General features: G+C 47.0%; 1 pseudogene; it reads right to left on the bottom strand.

Annotated features, from left to right (window-relative positions):
* Positions 1 to 579: 579 nt before the first annotated feature.
* Positions 580 to 11,040, bottom strand: LOC147702404 (LHFPL tetraspan subfamily member 5 protein pseudogene; annotated as a pseudogene).
* Positions 11,041 to 14,125: the final 3,085 nt, after the last annotated feature.

Raw genomic sequence — 14,125 nt, 5'->3', positions numbered from 1 at the left:
TTTTTTCGTCCCTCTTTGAAATCACATATCGGTAAGCGCATTAATGTAAAACGGACAGCCAACCTTCATTTTACCCTGCACTCGTGTTTCGAGTGATTACTTAACCTCCCGTTTGTATTTCTCCCTCCAGCACCGCGTTACAGCTTCATTTACACGTGAGCGCGGATTTTATCACTCTAGCCTTCTCGTAACGTATGCACTCCTCCGTCAGGTTCATTAATTTCATTCTGACACAGCTTCCTGACTTCTAGTTGGGTTTACTTTGCTATATTTTCTGGTGATTCATACATCGGTCTTTATCACTTTTCTATAGTCTCTCCATGAATGTTTGCACAAACTTTTCGTTTCGTGTTTTGGAATGTACACGTTTGGTTTTACATTCTTTTTGGGAACTGCTTTGTTTGAATACGCTATCTTGATAACATTACTATGATGCCAATATAGATCGTTCTTCTTTTTTGCAGTGCTCCTTGAGAAAGGGTTTTGGACCCGAAATGCATCGGAGCAATGATGATTTTGTGATTAACATGGAGCAATGATGATTTTGTGATGAACATAGCCAGTTGGATGAAAATAATCCTACTGATGAACTTTTGAAATAAGAAATAACTTTAATCGAATAAATTTATAAAATCACATGGAGTCAAACGATTTTTTGAACCAGAGGGAGTGCCCAAATACTGGGATGTGCGCATTTCCAATGTTCACACGTATTTAAGAGTAGAAATTCCCTCATCTATGTTGCTGGCCACCTCCTCTTCATCCGGCACGCTCTCTCGTACTCTTATATCTGGTGGTATGAGGTGCTGATTCATCTTGATCATTGTTAACCTCTCCACATTTTTGGGCGAGAGGCGGCTCCGTTTGGGAGTTACAATCCCACCAGCCGCACTGAAAACCCGTTCAGAAGACACACTTGCGAGTGGGCAAGACAAGTAGTTTAAAGCCAGGTTGGTGAGCTGTGGCCACAATTCTTTTTTCCCATGCCAATACGCCAATGGGTCAGAATTAACATAGACCTCTGTGGAGTCATTCAGATAGTCCTTCACCATCGACTCAAGGTCCTCCTCCAAGGTTCCTCCACTTTGCGTAGCTCTTGCTGTGCCTCTGACCTTTTGAGAACCAAACCCACGCAGAGCTAGCCAATCCTCTTCAGCCTCCAATGTTTCTGTTGTCTTTCGTGCAGATGATCCGGTTGCCGGTGTCTTTAACGGCTGAGAGGTCACTTGTGCCACAGCCACAGGTGCAGAAGTGGATTGTTTTGACTGGGGATGGCCTGCTGATGTACTGCCATTTCCTTCAATTTCCAGCCGTTCTGTTTCAAACTTCTTGGCTGACAAGGCTAGCCAACGTTTGTACTTTGTAACATCTTCATCACCAAAAGGAAAGAATGCTCTGCCTGCCAGCGCCTTTTTGTAGCGTGGATCCAGAATAGTAGCACAAATGTAATGCTGTTCTGAGTGGATCTTTTTAAGACGTTCATCACCTTGTAGGAGCTCTAATAATTGCTCAGCCAGAAGCAAAGAGTCTTTCTTTTTGTCATCTTTTCCAAACACAGAACACACCTCCTTCAGTTGGTCCTCCAGCATGTACAACAATGGGATAGCTTTTCCCAAATTAGAGTCCTCCTTGCTGACTGCACGCGTGAAGACCTCAAAAGGACGAAGCATGCGTGTTAGGCTTTCAACTATGTTCCATTGCGGCCCACCCATCCTCAGCTCCTCTATACCCTCTTTCAAGAAATATTGATCGAGTTGCGTATACTGCTCATACAGACGCTCAAGCATGTAGAAGGTTGAGTTCCAACGTGTTACCACCTCCTGGATGAGTGCTTTCACTGGCATTTGACATTGATATAGCATGCTCCTCAGCTGCTTCCGGGCCTTAAAAGAATGCCTGAAATGCTTGCAAATTTTTCGGCAGTTCTCCAATACACTGTACGCTGCACTGCGTTTATTACCCAAGAATTTTTGGACAACCAGGTTTATACAGTGCGCCAAACACGGCACTCTGAAATAGTAACCGTCCCTCATGGCCTTAACTATATTGGAGCCATTGTCCGTGGAAACATAACCAACCTTGCGTTTTAGTGGGGACAGACAGTTAAGGACCTTTGTGTTAAAGACATCCAAAATGTTTTCTGCTGTGTGACGTTTCTCCAAACCAAACATGGCTAGTGTTGCATGTTTCCGAGCACCTTTAAAAACAATGTTAGTGTCAACACCTGAGTTTAGCTTTGCTTTAGCCCCTGAAAAAGAGACCCAGTGTGCAGTGATGCACATGTAATCAGCGCCTGCGCCACTGGTCCACATGTCTGTTGTCAGATGTATAGTGTGAACAGCACTCTTCTGCAAAGCTGCCCCAATCACCTTCAGAACATCTTCATGTAGTGCTGGAACCGCAACTCGGGCAAAATAGAACCGGCTAGGAACCTTCCATTTAGGGCAGAGCGCTGTCACTAATTCTAGAAAACCAACCCCTTCTACAAAAGAAAAAGGGAGAAGGTCCAGAGCTAGCATTTTAGCCAGCTTAGTGTTATACAGACAGGTCATTGGGTGGTTGCGTTCATATTGCGCTTCTGTAAACAACATCTTTTTAATGTTGCCCTGGACCAATGATTTACGGGATGATGATGATCTCTTCGACCCAGTTACGCTCGCTGATGAACTTTCCCGCATTGATGTCTCACTCTCTCCCACACTCTTAGTGTGGCTCCCATGGGGTGTGCTGCTGACATGGGAACTGGGTGTAAGTGAAGTGTTTGAATCGTCTTCTTCTACCTCCTCGTCATCAGCAGATGACAAATCAACGTTTTCATTACGTGCAATTCCGGCTTTCTTGACCGCCTCTAGGTGCGGAAACCATTGGACAGCGTGCCTTCTCTCAAGATGACCTCTCTGGCCTCCGGTACCATAGTTAGAACCAAGCTTACCACGACTAAATCGAAGCTTACAAAGGCTACAAATGGCTACGTTTTCCTTTTTTGGGCAAACACTAAAGAAGTCCCAAACTGGAGACTTGAAATGTCTTCGGGGGCCGGAGGAGGCGGCGATACTGGTGGTGGTGGTCCTGCTGCTAATGACAGATGAAGTGGAGGATGTGGATTGCCGAACTTCAGTACGTTTTGCACTTTCACCACCACGAATTGAGGTCGAGGACGAGGTGGGTACCTTCTTGCGAAGAAATATGGAAGCGGTAGGTTTTGGTGTACTACTTAACTCCAAATCTAATGATTCCATTTCCATTGCCTCCTCCTCGCCGACATCATCATCACGCTCAGCAGCTTCTCGGGATAGGGTCAAAATGTCTCTTTGCTGCATGCCCGGTGGGGCTGCAGTGACCTTTGTGATGACTGGCTCGTCGTCATCGTGAGAGGCTTCATCACCAGCAGTATCTGTCACTTCTTGTTGAGCCTCATCACACTCCATAGGTTTGAGTTTTTGGACGACCTTCCTTTTACGCTTAGGTACCGGTGTCAGATCATGGTGTGCCTCACTGTCAGACCGCAGTTGTGGTTCCCAAGACAGATCACTTGCATCAGAACGAGGTGGGCTTGAAGAAGATGTAGACACCCCCCTTGATCTTTTCCTTGCTAGGGATGTGGAAGACAATGAATGATCATCAGGAGGAGTGGCTTCCAATGATACCTCAGCTTCATTGTCGATTTCCAAATGTGCCCCTACTTCGGGAGGAACAACTATTGTGGGCACTTGTGAACCTCCATGCACCTTTGCTTGCGCATCTCCTTTTGCTGCCTCTCCTTCCACATGTACTTGGGCGTGTACTTGCACATGGTGTTGTTGTTGCGGCTGTGGTTGTTCAACACTTGTCAGATGAGTTACAACAACCTGTGTTGATTCAGGGACATTGCTGCTACTTTCTTGCGATGAGCCAACATCACTGGTCGATGGTGATTGGAGAAGTACACTGACTGCCTCTGAAGCACTCAAGGGCTTTGACTTAAGTTGGCGTGGTGGTGGAGGCACTGAACCCAATGGAGCAGGGGTGCTGCTCTCAGCTTGGTCCCCAGCAGATCCTGCTGCTGCAGGCGTACTTTTTTTTTTGCTCCCAAAAAAAGTGGCGGGTGGCACACCAGCCTCCTTGGTAACTTGCTTCTTCTGCTCCTTACTAGCAACTTTCTTGCTAGAGGAGCTACGGAGAACTTTCTTTGGGGGCGGGGCCATCTTCTTCAGAGCAGGTCAGACAGCAGGCCGCAGTTGCACGAATTGTAGAGTTGTCTGAGGCCAGACGTGACGTCGCGTGACGTTATGCTGCACACACACACCGCTGCAGGACTTCTTCCTGGCACTGGTGGTTCTCTTGAGTCTTGTGCACCTAAAAAAAATGGAAGACAGAGGAACATCAGTTCAGTTATAGAGCACAAAAAAATCGAAAAACACTGCAAAATCAGCACAATCCCAATCCATCCATGCCCTCCATAATGTTTAAATTCAAGACAACCCACAGAAAGACTAGGCCCATGCAAGACTCACTACCCCTGGGCATAAATAAAGGTTGAAAAGTAGGCAAAATGGTTGGAGGCCTAACAACAAAGCCTGCATTTAAAATGGCCACTTGCCTGCCAGCACATGGCCAGTGCCTGTAGCTGCACTCAAAATGGCCACCAGCCACATGGCATGTCCCTCCCCATGAACACCCCCAAAAATCGAAAAACACTGCAAAATCAGCACAATCCCATTCAATCCATGGCCTCCATGATGTTTAAATTCAAGACAACCCACAGAAATACTAGGCCCATGCAAGACTCACTACCCCTGGGCATAAATAAAGGTTGAAAAGTAGGCAAAATGGTTGGAGGCCTAACAACAAAGCCTGCATTCAAAATGGCCACTTGCCTGCCAGCACATGGCCAGTGCCTGTAGCTGCACTCAAAATGGCCACCAGCCACATGGCATGTCCCTCCCCATGAACACCCCCAAAAATCGAAAAACCCTGCAAAATCAGCACAATCCCATTCCATCCATGGCCTCCATTATGTTTAAATTCAAGACAGCCCACAGAAAGACTAGGCCCATGCTAGACTCAAATACCCCTGGTGAAAAGGCCACAAGTACAGGCCCAAAAATCGAAAAACACTGCAAAATCAGCACAATCCCATTCCATCCATGGCCTCCATGATGTTTAAATTCAAGACAGCCCACAGAAAGACTAGGCCCATGCTAGACTCAAATACCCCTGGTGAAAAGGCCACAAGTACAGGCCCAAAAATCGAAAAACACTGCAAAATCAGCACAATCCCATTCAATCCATGGCCTCCATGATGTTTAAATTCAAGACAACCCACAGAAATACTAGGCCCATGCAAGACTCACTACCCCTGGGCATAAATAAAGGTTGAAAAGTAGGCAAAATGGTTGGAGGCCTAACAACAAAGCCTGCATTCAAAATGGCCACTTGCCTGCCAGCACATGGCCAGTGCCTGTAGCTGCACTCAAAATGGCCACCAGCCACATGGCATGTCCCTCCCCATGAACACCCCCAAAAATCGAAAAACACTGCAAAATCAGCACAATCCCATTCCATCCATGGCCTCCATGATGTTTAAATTCAAGACAGCCCACAGAAAGACTAGGCCCATGCTAGACTCAAATACCCCTGGTGAAAAGGCCACAAGTACAGGCCCAAAAATCGAAAAACACTGCAAAATCAGCACAATCCCATTCCATCCATGGCCTCCATGATGTTTAAATTCAAGACAGCCCACAGAAAGACTAGGCCCATGCTAGACTCAAATACCCCTGGTGAAAAGGCCACAAGTACAGGCCCAAAAATCGAAAAACACTGCAAAATCAGCACAATCCCATTCCATCCATGGCCTCCATGATGTTTAAATTCAAGACAGCCCACAGAAAGACTAGGCCCATGCTAGACTCAAATACCCCTGGTGAAAAGGCCACAAGTACAGGCCCAAAAATCGAAAAACACTGCAAAATCAGCACAATCCCATTCAATCCATGGCCTCCATGATGTTTAAATTCAAGACAACCCACAGAAATACTAGGCCCATGCAAGACTCACTACCCCTGGGCATAAATAAAGGTTGAAAAGTAGGCAAAATGGTTGGAGGCCTAACAACAAAGCCTGCCTTCAAAATGGCCACTTGCCTGCCAGCACATGGCCAGTGCCTGTAGCTGCACTCAAAATGGCCACCAGCCACATGGCATGTCCCTCCCCATGAACACCCCCAAAAATCGAAAAACACTGCAAAATCAGCACAATCCCATTCCATCCATGGCCTCCATGATGTTTAAATTCAAGACAGCCCACAGAAAGACTAGGCCCATGCTAGACTCAAATACCCCTGGTGAAAAGGCCACAAGTACAGGCCCAAAAATCGAAAAACACTGCAAAATCAGCACAATCCCATTCCATCCATGGCCTCCATGATGTTTAAATTCAAGACAGCCCACAGAAAGACTAGGCCCATGCTAGACTCAAATACCCCTGGTGAAAAGGCCACAAGTACAGGCCCAAAAATCGAAAAACACTGCAAAATCAGCACAATCCCATTCAATCCATGGCCTCCATGATGTTTAAATTCAAGACAACCCACAGAAATACTAGGCCCATGCAAGACTCACTACCCCTGGGCATAAATAAAGGTTGAAAAGTAGGCAAAATGGTTGGAGGCCTAACAACAAAGCCTGCATTCAAAATGGCCACTTGCCTGCCAGCACATGGCCAGTGCCTGTAGCTGCACTCAAAATGGCCACCAGCCACATGGCATGTCCCTCCCCATGAACACCCCCAAAAATCGAAAAACACTGCAAAATCAGCACAATCCCATTCCATCCATGGCCTCCATGATGTTTAAATTCAAGACAGCCCACAGAAAGACTAGGCCCATGCTAGACTCAAATACCCCTGGTGAAAAGGCCACAAGTACAGGCCCAAAAATCGACAAAACACTGCAAAATCAGCACAATCCCATTCCATCCATGGCCTCCATGATGTTTAAATTCAAGACAGCCCACAGAAAGACTAGGCCCATGCACCACTCACTACCCCTGGTCAAGGCCCCAACAACAGGTCAAAAATCGAAAAACACAAAATTTTACAAACAAAAAAAATCGAAAAACACAGAAAAATCAGCACAATCCCAATTCATCTATGGCCTCCATGATGTTTAAGTTCAAGACAACCCACAGAAAGAATCAGTCCACCCAAAAGGCCCCAAAACAGCCCAAAAATTGAAAATCCCAAAATTTTAGTTGCAGCAACTGTAATGCCCCAAACAAACTTACTTGTAAAATTTCTAATCCAACAGTGATCCAAAGAAAGTCAAAAAGGCCTCAAATCCAAAGATCCAGCAGCATCCACAAAAAGTAATCCTTCCAGGTCCACATCCAAATGAAAAGTGACCAGGAGATGGACAAAGCACTGGGAGGAGCCTGCTGAACAGGAACAGGAAGTTGAAGACTATGGGGCACTTCCTTCCTCCCACCCCCCTGCCCCCCTCCCCAAAATGGACTCCTTGCTAAAAAAGTGCAGGCAAATGTCAAACTAAGGAGTTATTCACATAAAAATCATCATTTCTAGAAGGTTTATGCTGCTTGCTGGTGGATTTCTTGTGCAGAATTGCAAATTTATATTTTCGCTCGCCGCATCTCAAATCTCGCAATTGCGAAGTACCGCGAGACGTGATCTCGCCGTACTCGCGTTGACAAACTATCGCTGGCAAGCCGCGATGACGTAATCGCGCTCGCCAATTCCCGCGGGATCACACAGCAAGATCCAAAATGGCGCAGCACTCGCAAACTATCGAAAAAAACAACTCGGCAAACGATGATAAACGCCGCGCGCCGCAAAAATTGTATCACCAACGCCGCGCGCCGCCAAAAAAATCCGCTGCGTGCGAATTTGCGGATTTTGCGGGAAATCCGCAAATCTCGCGGATTGCGGATTTCCCGAAAATCCGCAAAATCCGCGAGCGGAACGGATTTTCCGCCCACGCTTATGTGGCAGCGATGCATGGACTAATGGGTCAGTGGGACATATCCGCAGCAGCGCATGACTTTCTGGCGCATAGCATTCTCGAGAACCCACTGAGTTGTCCTCTGATGTTGCTAGAGGATTCAGTGCTGGAGGAGCACGTATGTTCTTTCCCATTGCTTAATTGGATGGCTGAACTGTTTTCGGATGATGACAGTGATTTCATGTTGGAAGCTGTAGCTACCTATTTTGCATATTCATTCAACCCATGAGTGACTTTTGAAGACTTTCATTATTATGGCACGTGACTTTTTAGTAATTCTGAATGGTGCCTTTTTTATTACGAACATTCGACTTTCATTTGTTCTAGGCCTATGTACTTGGAGTTGGCCTTAAGTTCGAATTTTTATATTTTTGTGTGGCCACTATAGGCATTCATACATTTTTTTATTATTATTGAAAACATATATACGTTTACATACATTTAGCTTGGCTCAATATTGTTGAACTCTGCTTTCAGGTTTGGCCTCTCATATTGTATTGGCTTATATTTTCTTCCTTTTTTAACCGTCCTCGGATCATTGGGGGGGGGTGTCATATGGTTACTGCGTTTCTATATATTGTGTTAAGTTAGCATGAGTTTATTAAATGTTTAAACAACATATTTTCCTTCGGCTTCAGTTTGCACACAACACCTAATTGTTATTGTAGCTTTCAACCTAGACGAAAGATGTGATTTATTTGAGAATAATATGTTATTGCTCTGATATCAGTCGTGTTTGGTACAACTGTCTGCACACTGAGAACTGCACCCTCTAAGAATAACCTAACACAAGGTTGCTGAAAGCCTGATCCTCGCACTACGTTAGACATAACACAAATAATGTTGCTGCCAACATTGGGCTCTACGCGGGTTTAAGATAGAGTTACAGGGAATGAATAGACACACTTGATGCTTCGCATGCAGAGAGCTGGTAGCTGTTGATGTGATCTACTCCTACTGAGAATTAGAGGTATGGGCCCGCCCTGCTAGAACCCAAACGAGACCTTCTTAGATATAATATAATATGCTAATTAGGGTGCGCGAAATATAGGTGATACAGAATTCTATAGAGTTTGCATCATAACATGCTATCACCTTTTGCTTATTATGGATTAGTGACTATGCTGCTAACTCTGCTTTTTATAATATGTATGTTGATATTATATAAGATACTGCGTTTGAGAACTTTGCATTGAAAAATAAACATTTCAAACTTGCACGTGTGTTCTTTGCCTCCCAGTTTCGGTTTGTAATGATTATATAATGAAAGAGTGTTCATGTGTTCCACGATACCTGAGGTAGCCTAAGTTCATGTTCTGGATTGTCTAAGTCATTGGTAAGTTATTACTACCGATGAGACACTGTAGCTAGCTTGGTAAGGGGATTTCTGAAACTAAGGTGAGTTTTGGGTCACCCTAACTCACCCAGGTTCTAGATCTCTGTGCACAGTTCTGTGGGAGAACGGAAACCCTGCTACAGGATGACATTGTAGGATGGCAGATGAAAGGGGTATGAGGTGGGCGGGAACAAAAGGAATTCGCGGCCACATGCTGGCAAATGGTGACCTGCAGAGCGCGTGAATGGGAAGAGCGGCCGGCCGTGGGAGGATTGTTGGGGAAGTAGGAGAGTGCTGGTGTGCGCACGCGGGGGCTGGGAGCGGAGCCTTTGAAGTGTGATGTGAGGCACTGACAGACAAATGGTAGTTTGTAACGTGGCTGGTTTGTGCACGTGCATAGATCACATGAACTGTGCGTGATCCGCCATTGGCAGACTGTTCTTTTGCCCTTACTATAATCTCCGCCAGCAATGCGCAAGCGCATTGGCAGGCCGAGATCTTGGAAGGAATTCATAAAACATGACAGCGGTTTGGTTAAGAAAGCATGGTACAAACAATGGATTGAGCAAAAATGTGTGGAACCGACTAGGACAGAGTTACAAACTGTAGAAAACACAGTGCCCAACTGAGGGCCGGAGGGAATGGAACAGGTGAGGCCTGGGACATAGAATGGAGTCTCGAACATATTAAAACATACTGTTATTGAGTGTATAGAAACTAGAGGGAACTATAGAAAAGAGCATATTACAAGACTGGAAACTGGGCAATAGTGCATGGAAGCGGCTGCTGAAGAGTGCAAGGGAGCGTGCTGTAAGAAAAAGTTTCCATTGCGAGAGTGTTACACAAGGCTGGAGACTGACTGAGAGTGCACGGATCAGAAAGGTGGCTTGCGAAGAGTGCAAGAGAGCCCACGGTAAAAAAGTTTCCATTGCAAGTGTTATACAAGGGTGGAGACTGACTGAGAGTGCACGGAGAGGAGATAGGGCTGGCGAGCAGTACAAGAGATACTACAGTAGGAAACTCAATTTATAACACGAGTGTTATGCAAAGCTCGGACTGGGCTAGAGCGGCTGGCTGTTTAAAATGTTCTTTTTCACTGTATGTATCGCCGACATTACTATAAACATACTTGGCATCTCGGTCTTCCTAGCTCACTGTATGATTTCAGGGAATGAAGGGCACACGAATTACTGACATCCCGAGGCATTGTACCTACTACGAGGGCCGTGTCCTGGGGTAGAACCCCCTCTGCCCCCTCACCTTGCACCCGTGCACCTCCCCCACTGCCCAGCTCACCGGCCACCAGCTGCATCCAGGCGCACAACTTGTAGACCGTGGCCGAGTTACAGAAGAAGAAGAGGCTGAAGCAGAGCATGGAGCCGACGATCAGGAACATGGAGATGCCCACGAAGAACATGGCGGTCTTGAAGGCCCCGGAGGGGATGCTGGCGAAGTCCAGGGCGCTGCCCTTGCAGATGAGCTCGGAGGTGAGCGCGTTGCCGATGCAGTAGCTGAAGAGGCCGAAGAAGCCGGCCTGCGGGGTGTTGATGCTGTCCCCGATCCAGTAGGGCTGGATGCAGATCACCACCATGATGATGGTGAAGCAGATGGTGACGACGGCCCAGAGCACGCCGATGGCGCGCGCGTTGCGCACGTAGTTGGTGTGGTAGATCTTGGAGGCCTCCTGGGCCGGCAGCATCTTGGTCATGGCGCCCGCGGTCAGTGGCTCGCTTCAGGGCGACGCTGGGGCTGATTCACTTTAAATTGCTGTACCTCATTCACTGTCACCCAAAAAGAGACGCTGTTTTAGGAGGGCGAAACCAGGAAGTCAGGCATCCTTGCCCGTGACATGGGCGGGGCCTGTGACGCGGCCGGAAGAGGCCGGTGATGCTCGTTGTTGCGGGGCTCCCATCATGGAGTGCCCCGCATGTGGAGATGCGCCGGAAAAGAGCACGGTGAGTGGAGGGGGATCTGTGTGTGCGCGCCCCGTGAGTGGTGGGGGAGGGGGGTGCATGCATTCGTGTGTGTGCCTGCCTGCCTGTGTGTATGCCTGGGGGGGAGGGGGGTGAGTGTGTGCGCGTGGGAATGTGTGTGCGCATGCGTGACTTTGCCTGTGTGTGATTGCGAGAGCATGTGAATGGCAGGCAGGGGATGTGCACAGCGCCGTGCGCGCCCTCGAGGGCAAATCGGAGACGGCAGAGGCTCGTGCATGGACACCGTCTCACATTCCCCCAGACACGCCAGCAAAAGATGTCTTCGCAGACAAAGCAGGCTTCGCCTGCTTTTTAGGTCTGCTCGACCTAACAAGATATGGTCATGTGGGAAACAGATCTGGAGGTATTCTATTGGAGAAAATATCCAGTGGTTTAATTGCGCAGGATCGGACTGTGGACACCTATAGATTAATTAGATCGTCGTCCCATTTTTTTGTGACGCTGCAACATAAATGTAAAGAATAATGTTTTGTATGTCTTAGAATGCTTTAAAATGGGTTGAAAGTAGTCACTGCCTGCTCCCCCTCAAAGCATGCCACAAATTTTATTTTGCTGGAAAATTTCAACTTTCCTGAATTGCAATAGTCATGTGACAATTTAAAACAAGAGGCTCCGAACCAAATAAAAAACAAATCTTGAAAGCATGCCTGTGCCTCTGCTATTGGTAGTACTTAAGATCAGTAGTGGGAAATTGTGGAAAGTTATAATTTTGGCTATAAATATGCTTTTAGTCTTTGGAAATGGGCCGCGGGAGCTTGAGGCGGAAATAACATTGTTTACATCACGTCCCTCTAGAGAGGCCGTTCGATGAGAAGCTAATGAGAGTCAGTAGGCTGCATGTAATTGACATCTAGATACGTGTCTGACAGGAAGGGAAATTAGATTCTCTTATTTAAAGGGGAGCTCAGATGCCAGCACCGGAGGGGAAAGCACTGGGTGCGGAAAATAGGAGCGAGTTAAAGAGACACACGGCAATGAGAAATGATTTGGCCTTTGGGCAGCAGTCACAGAAAGTGCGCATATATCTGGTTATCCAAGTTAGATGGGTGGGAGGGTCAGCCAGTATCAATCATTTCTTCAGGATACAACATAATCTAGTTAGTGAGGTGTCGCGCTTCAAGAGCCTGGTGGGGGGGCGGGGGACCCAGCGAGTGGGAGAGAGGGAGGGAAGGAGCATATGGGGCTGGGGTGTGAGTGAGGGGGAGCAGAAGCCTTTGATGTGGTGTGCGAGGCCAAGGGCGCGCTGGAGAAGCGTCACGCTTCAAGAGTTAACATGGGAACCCAAGAGTTAACCAAGTGAGCATCACATCACTGATCTAGTTCTGTCAACCTTTGAAAAACGCTTGTCTGAGGCCCGTCAGAAGTGTAAGAAACTGAAGGCATGTACGAGAGTAAACACACAATGTAGATAACTCCGAGGCCGCTTGTTTAAACCTCAGACGTCATATAAATACCAACATGATTGACATGGAAAGAGGAGTTGAAAGGATCGGCCCTCAATAGTGGCCATATTGTGATTGGCTGCAAGTATACATGTATGGGGATGTGGCTCGAGCTGCCGACTTTGGGCATAGGAAACAGTGTTCGAGTCCCTCCGGCTCTATTTTAAAAATGCAGACGTAATAATTAAATTTAAAGGCATCCAAGATCCGGTAAACAAACATTCTGGAGCAAAATAAAACAAGGGTTGGGGGCAATGCATGGAGCAGGCACCCTCAAACCGCCCTGATCAAAGACATTCAAATGCTGCTCGAAAGCCAAAGCGGGAGGGGGAAGTGCAGGGATGCATGGAAAAAAGCCCTGGAACCAGGTTAGATTAGAAATGCCCTCTGACTGAGTCGGATTAACAGGAAACCTAGAAATGCAAATGCTGTGTGTGAACTCCAAAAGTGAAGAGCCAACCAAAACAAGCTGGGCCTGAAGAGCAGAGAAGGGCAGAAGCGAGCTGCCGACTTTGGGTGTAGGAAACAGTGTTCGAGTCAAAAAAACAAGTCGGATGGGGTTGGGGGGCGGGGAGGAAGGGGAGTGAGTGAGTAGAAGGGAAGCGCTGGTGAAGCGTCGTGCTTCAAGAGCCTGGTGGGGGGGGGGGCGGGGGAGCCAGTGAGTGGGAGGGAGGAAAGGAGTTTATGGGGATGGGGTGTGAGTGAGGGGGAGCAGAAGCCTTTGATGGTGGTGTGCGAGGCCAAGCATGAGCTGGAGAAGCGTCAGGCTTCAAGAGTTAACGTGCATTGTGAGAAATCCGAATGGAATCTTCTTGGTCAGAGAGTTTGTTTCAACTACATTACTCTCTTCTATTTATCCCTGCGGGATATAATAGTCGAGACCTACAAAACACCCTAATGGTAAATCCAGATCCCAAAGAATCAACATCCGCTCTTTCCCAACTGGACATAAATGACACTCTGCCCAAAACACAAAGAGTAGAACTGGATACCCTGCTCTCCTCTTTTTCTCCTATCTTTTCTGATAGTCCAGGACGGGCTAACCTAATAGAACATACCATCCATTCGATACCAGGCAAAACCATAAGACAACAGCCTTATTGTATTCCCATAGCCCATCGTAAAGCCATTGAGGACAAAATACAAAGTATGCTCGCCTCTGGTATCATACGACCCTCTAAAAGTAACTGGTCCTCACCTATGGTCCTTGTACCCAAACCTAACGGGTCTGTAAGGTTCTGCATAGATTTTAGAGCTGTGAATTCTAGTAGACAGTTTGATTCCTATCCTCTGCCTAGGGTAGACAAATTAATTGAACAACTTGGTAAAGCTCAGTATATAACCACCTTAGATTTAA

This window comes from Lissotriton vulgaris, chromosome 7, assembly GCF_964263255.1.
Source record: "Lissotriton vulgaris chromosome 7, aLisVul1.2, whole genome shotgun sequence".
Taxonomy (NCBI): Eukaryota; Metazoa; Chordata; class Amphibia; order Caudata; family Salamandridae; genus Lissotriton; species Lissotriton vulgaris.
Note: the sequence above shows the minus strand (reverse complement) of the source record. Positions and strands in the feature narration are given on the sequence as shown.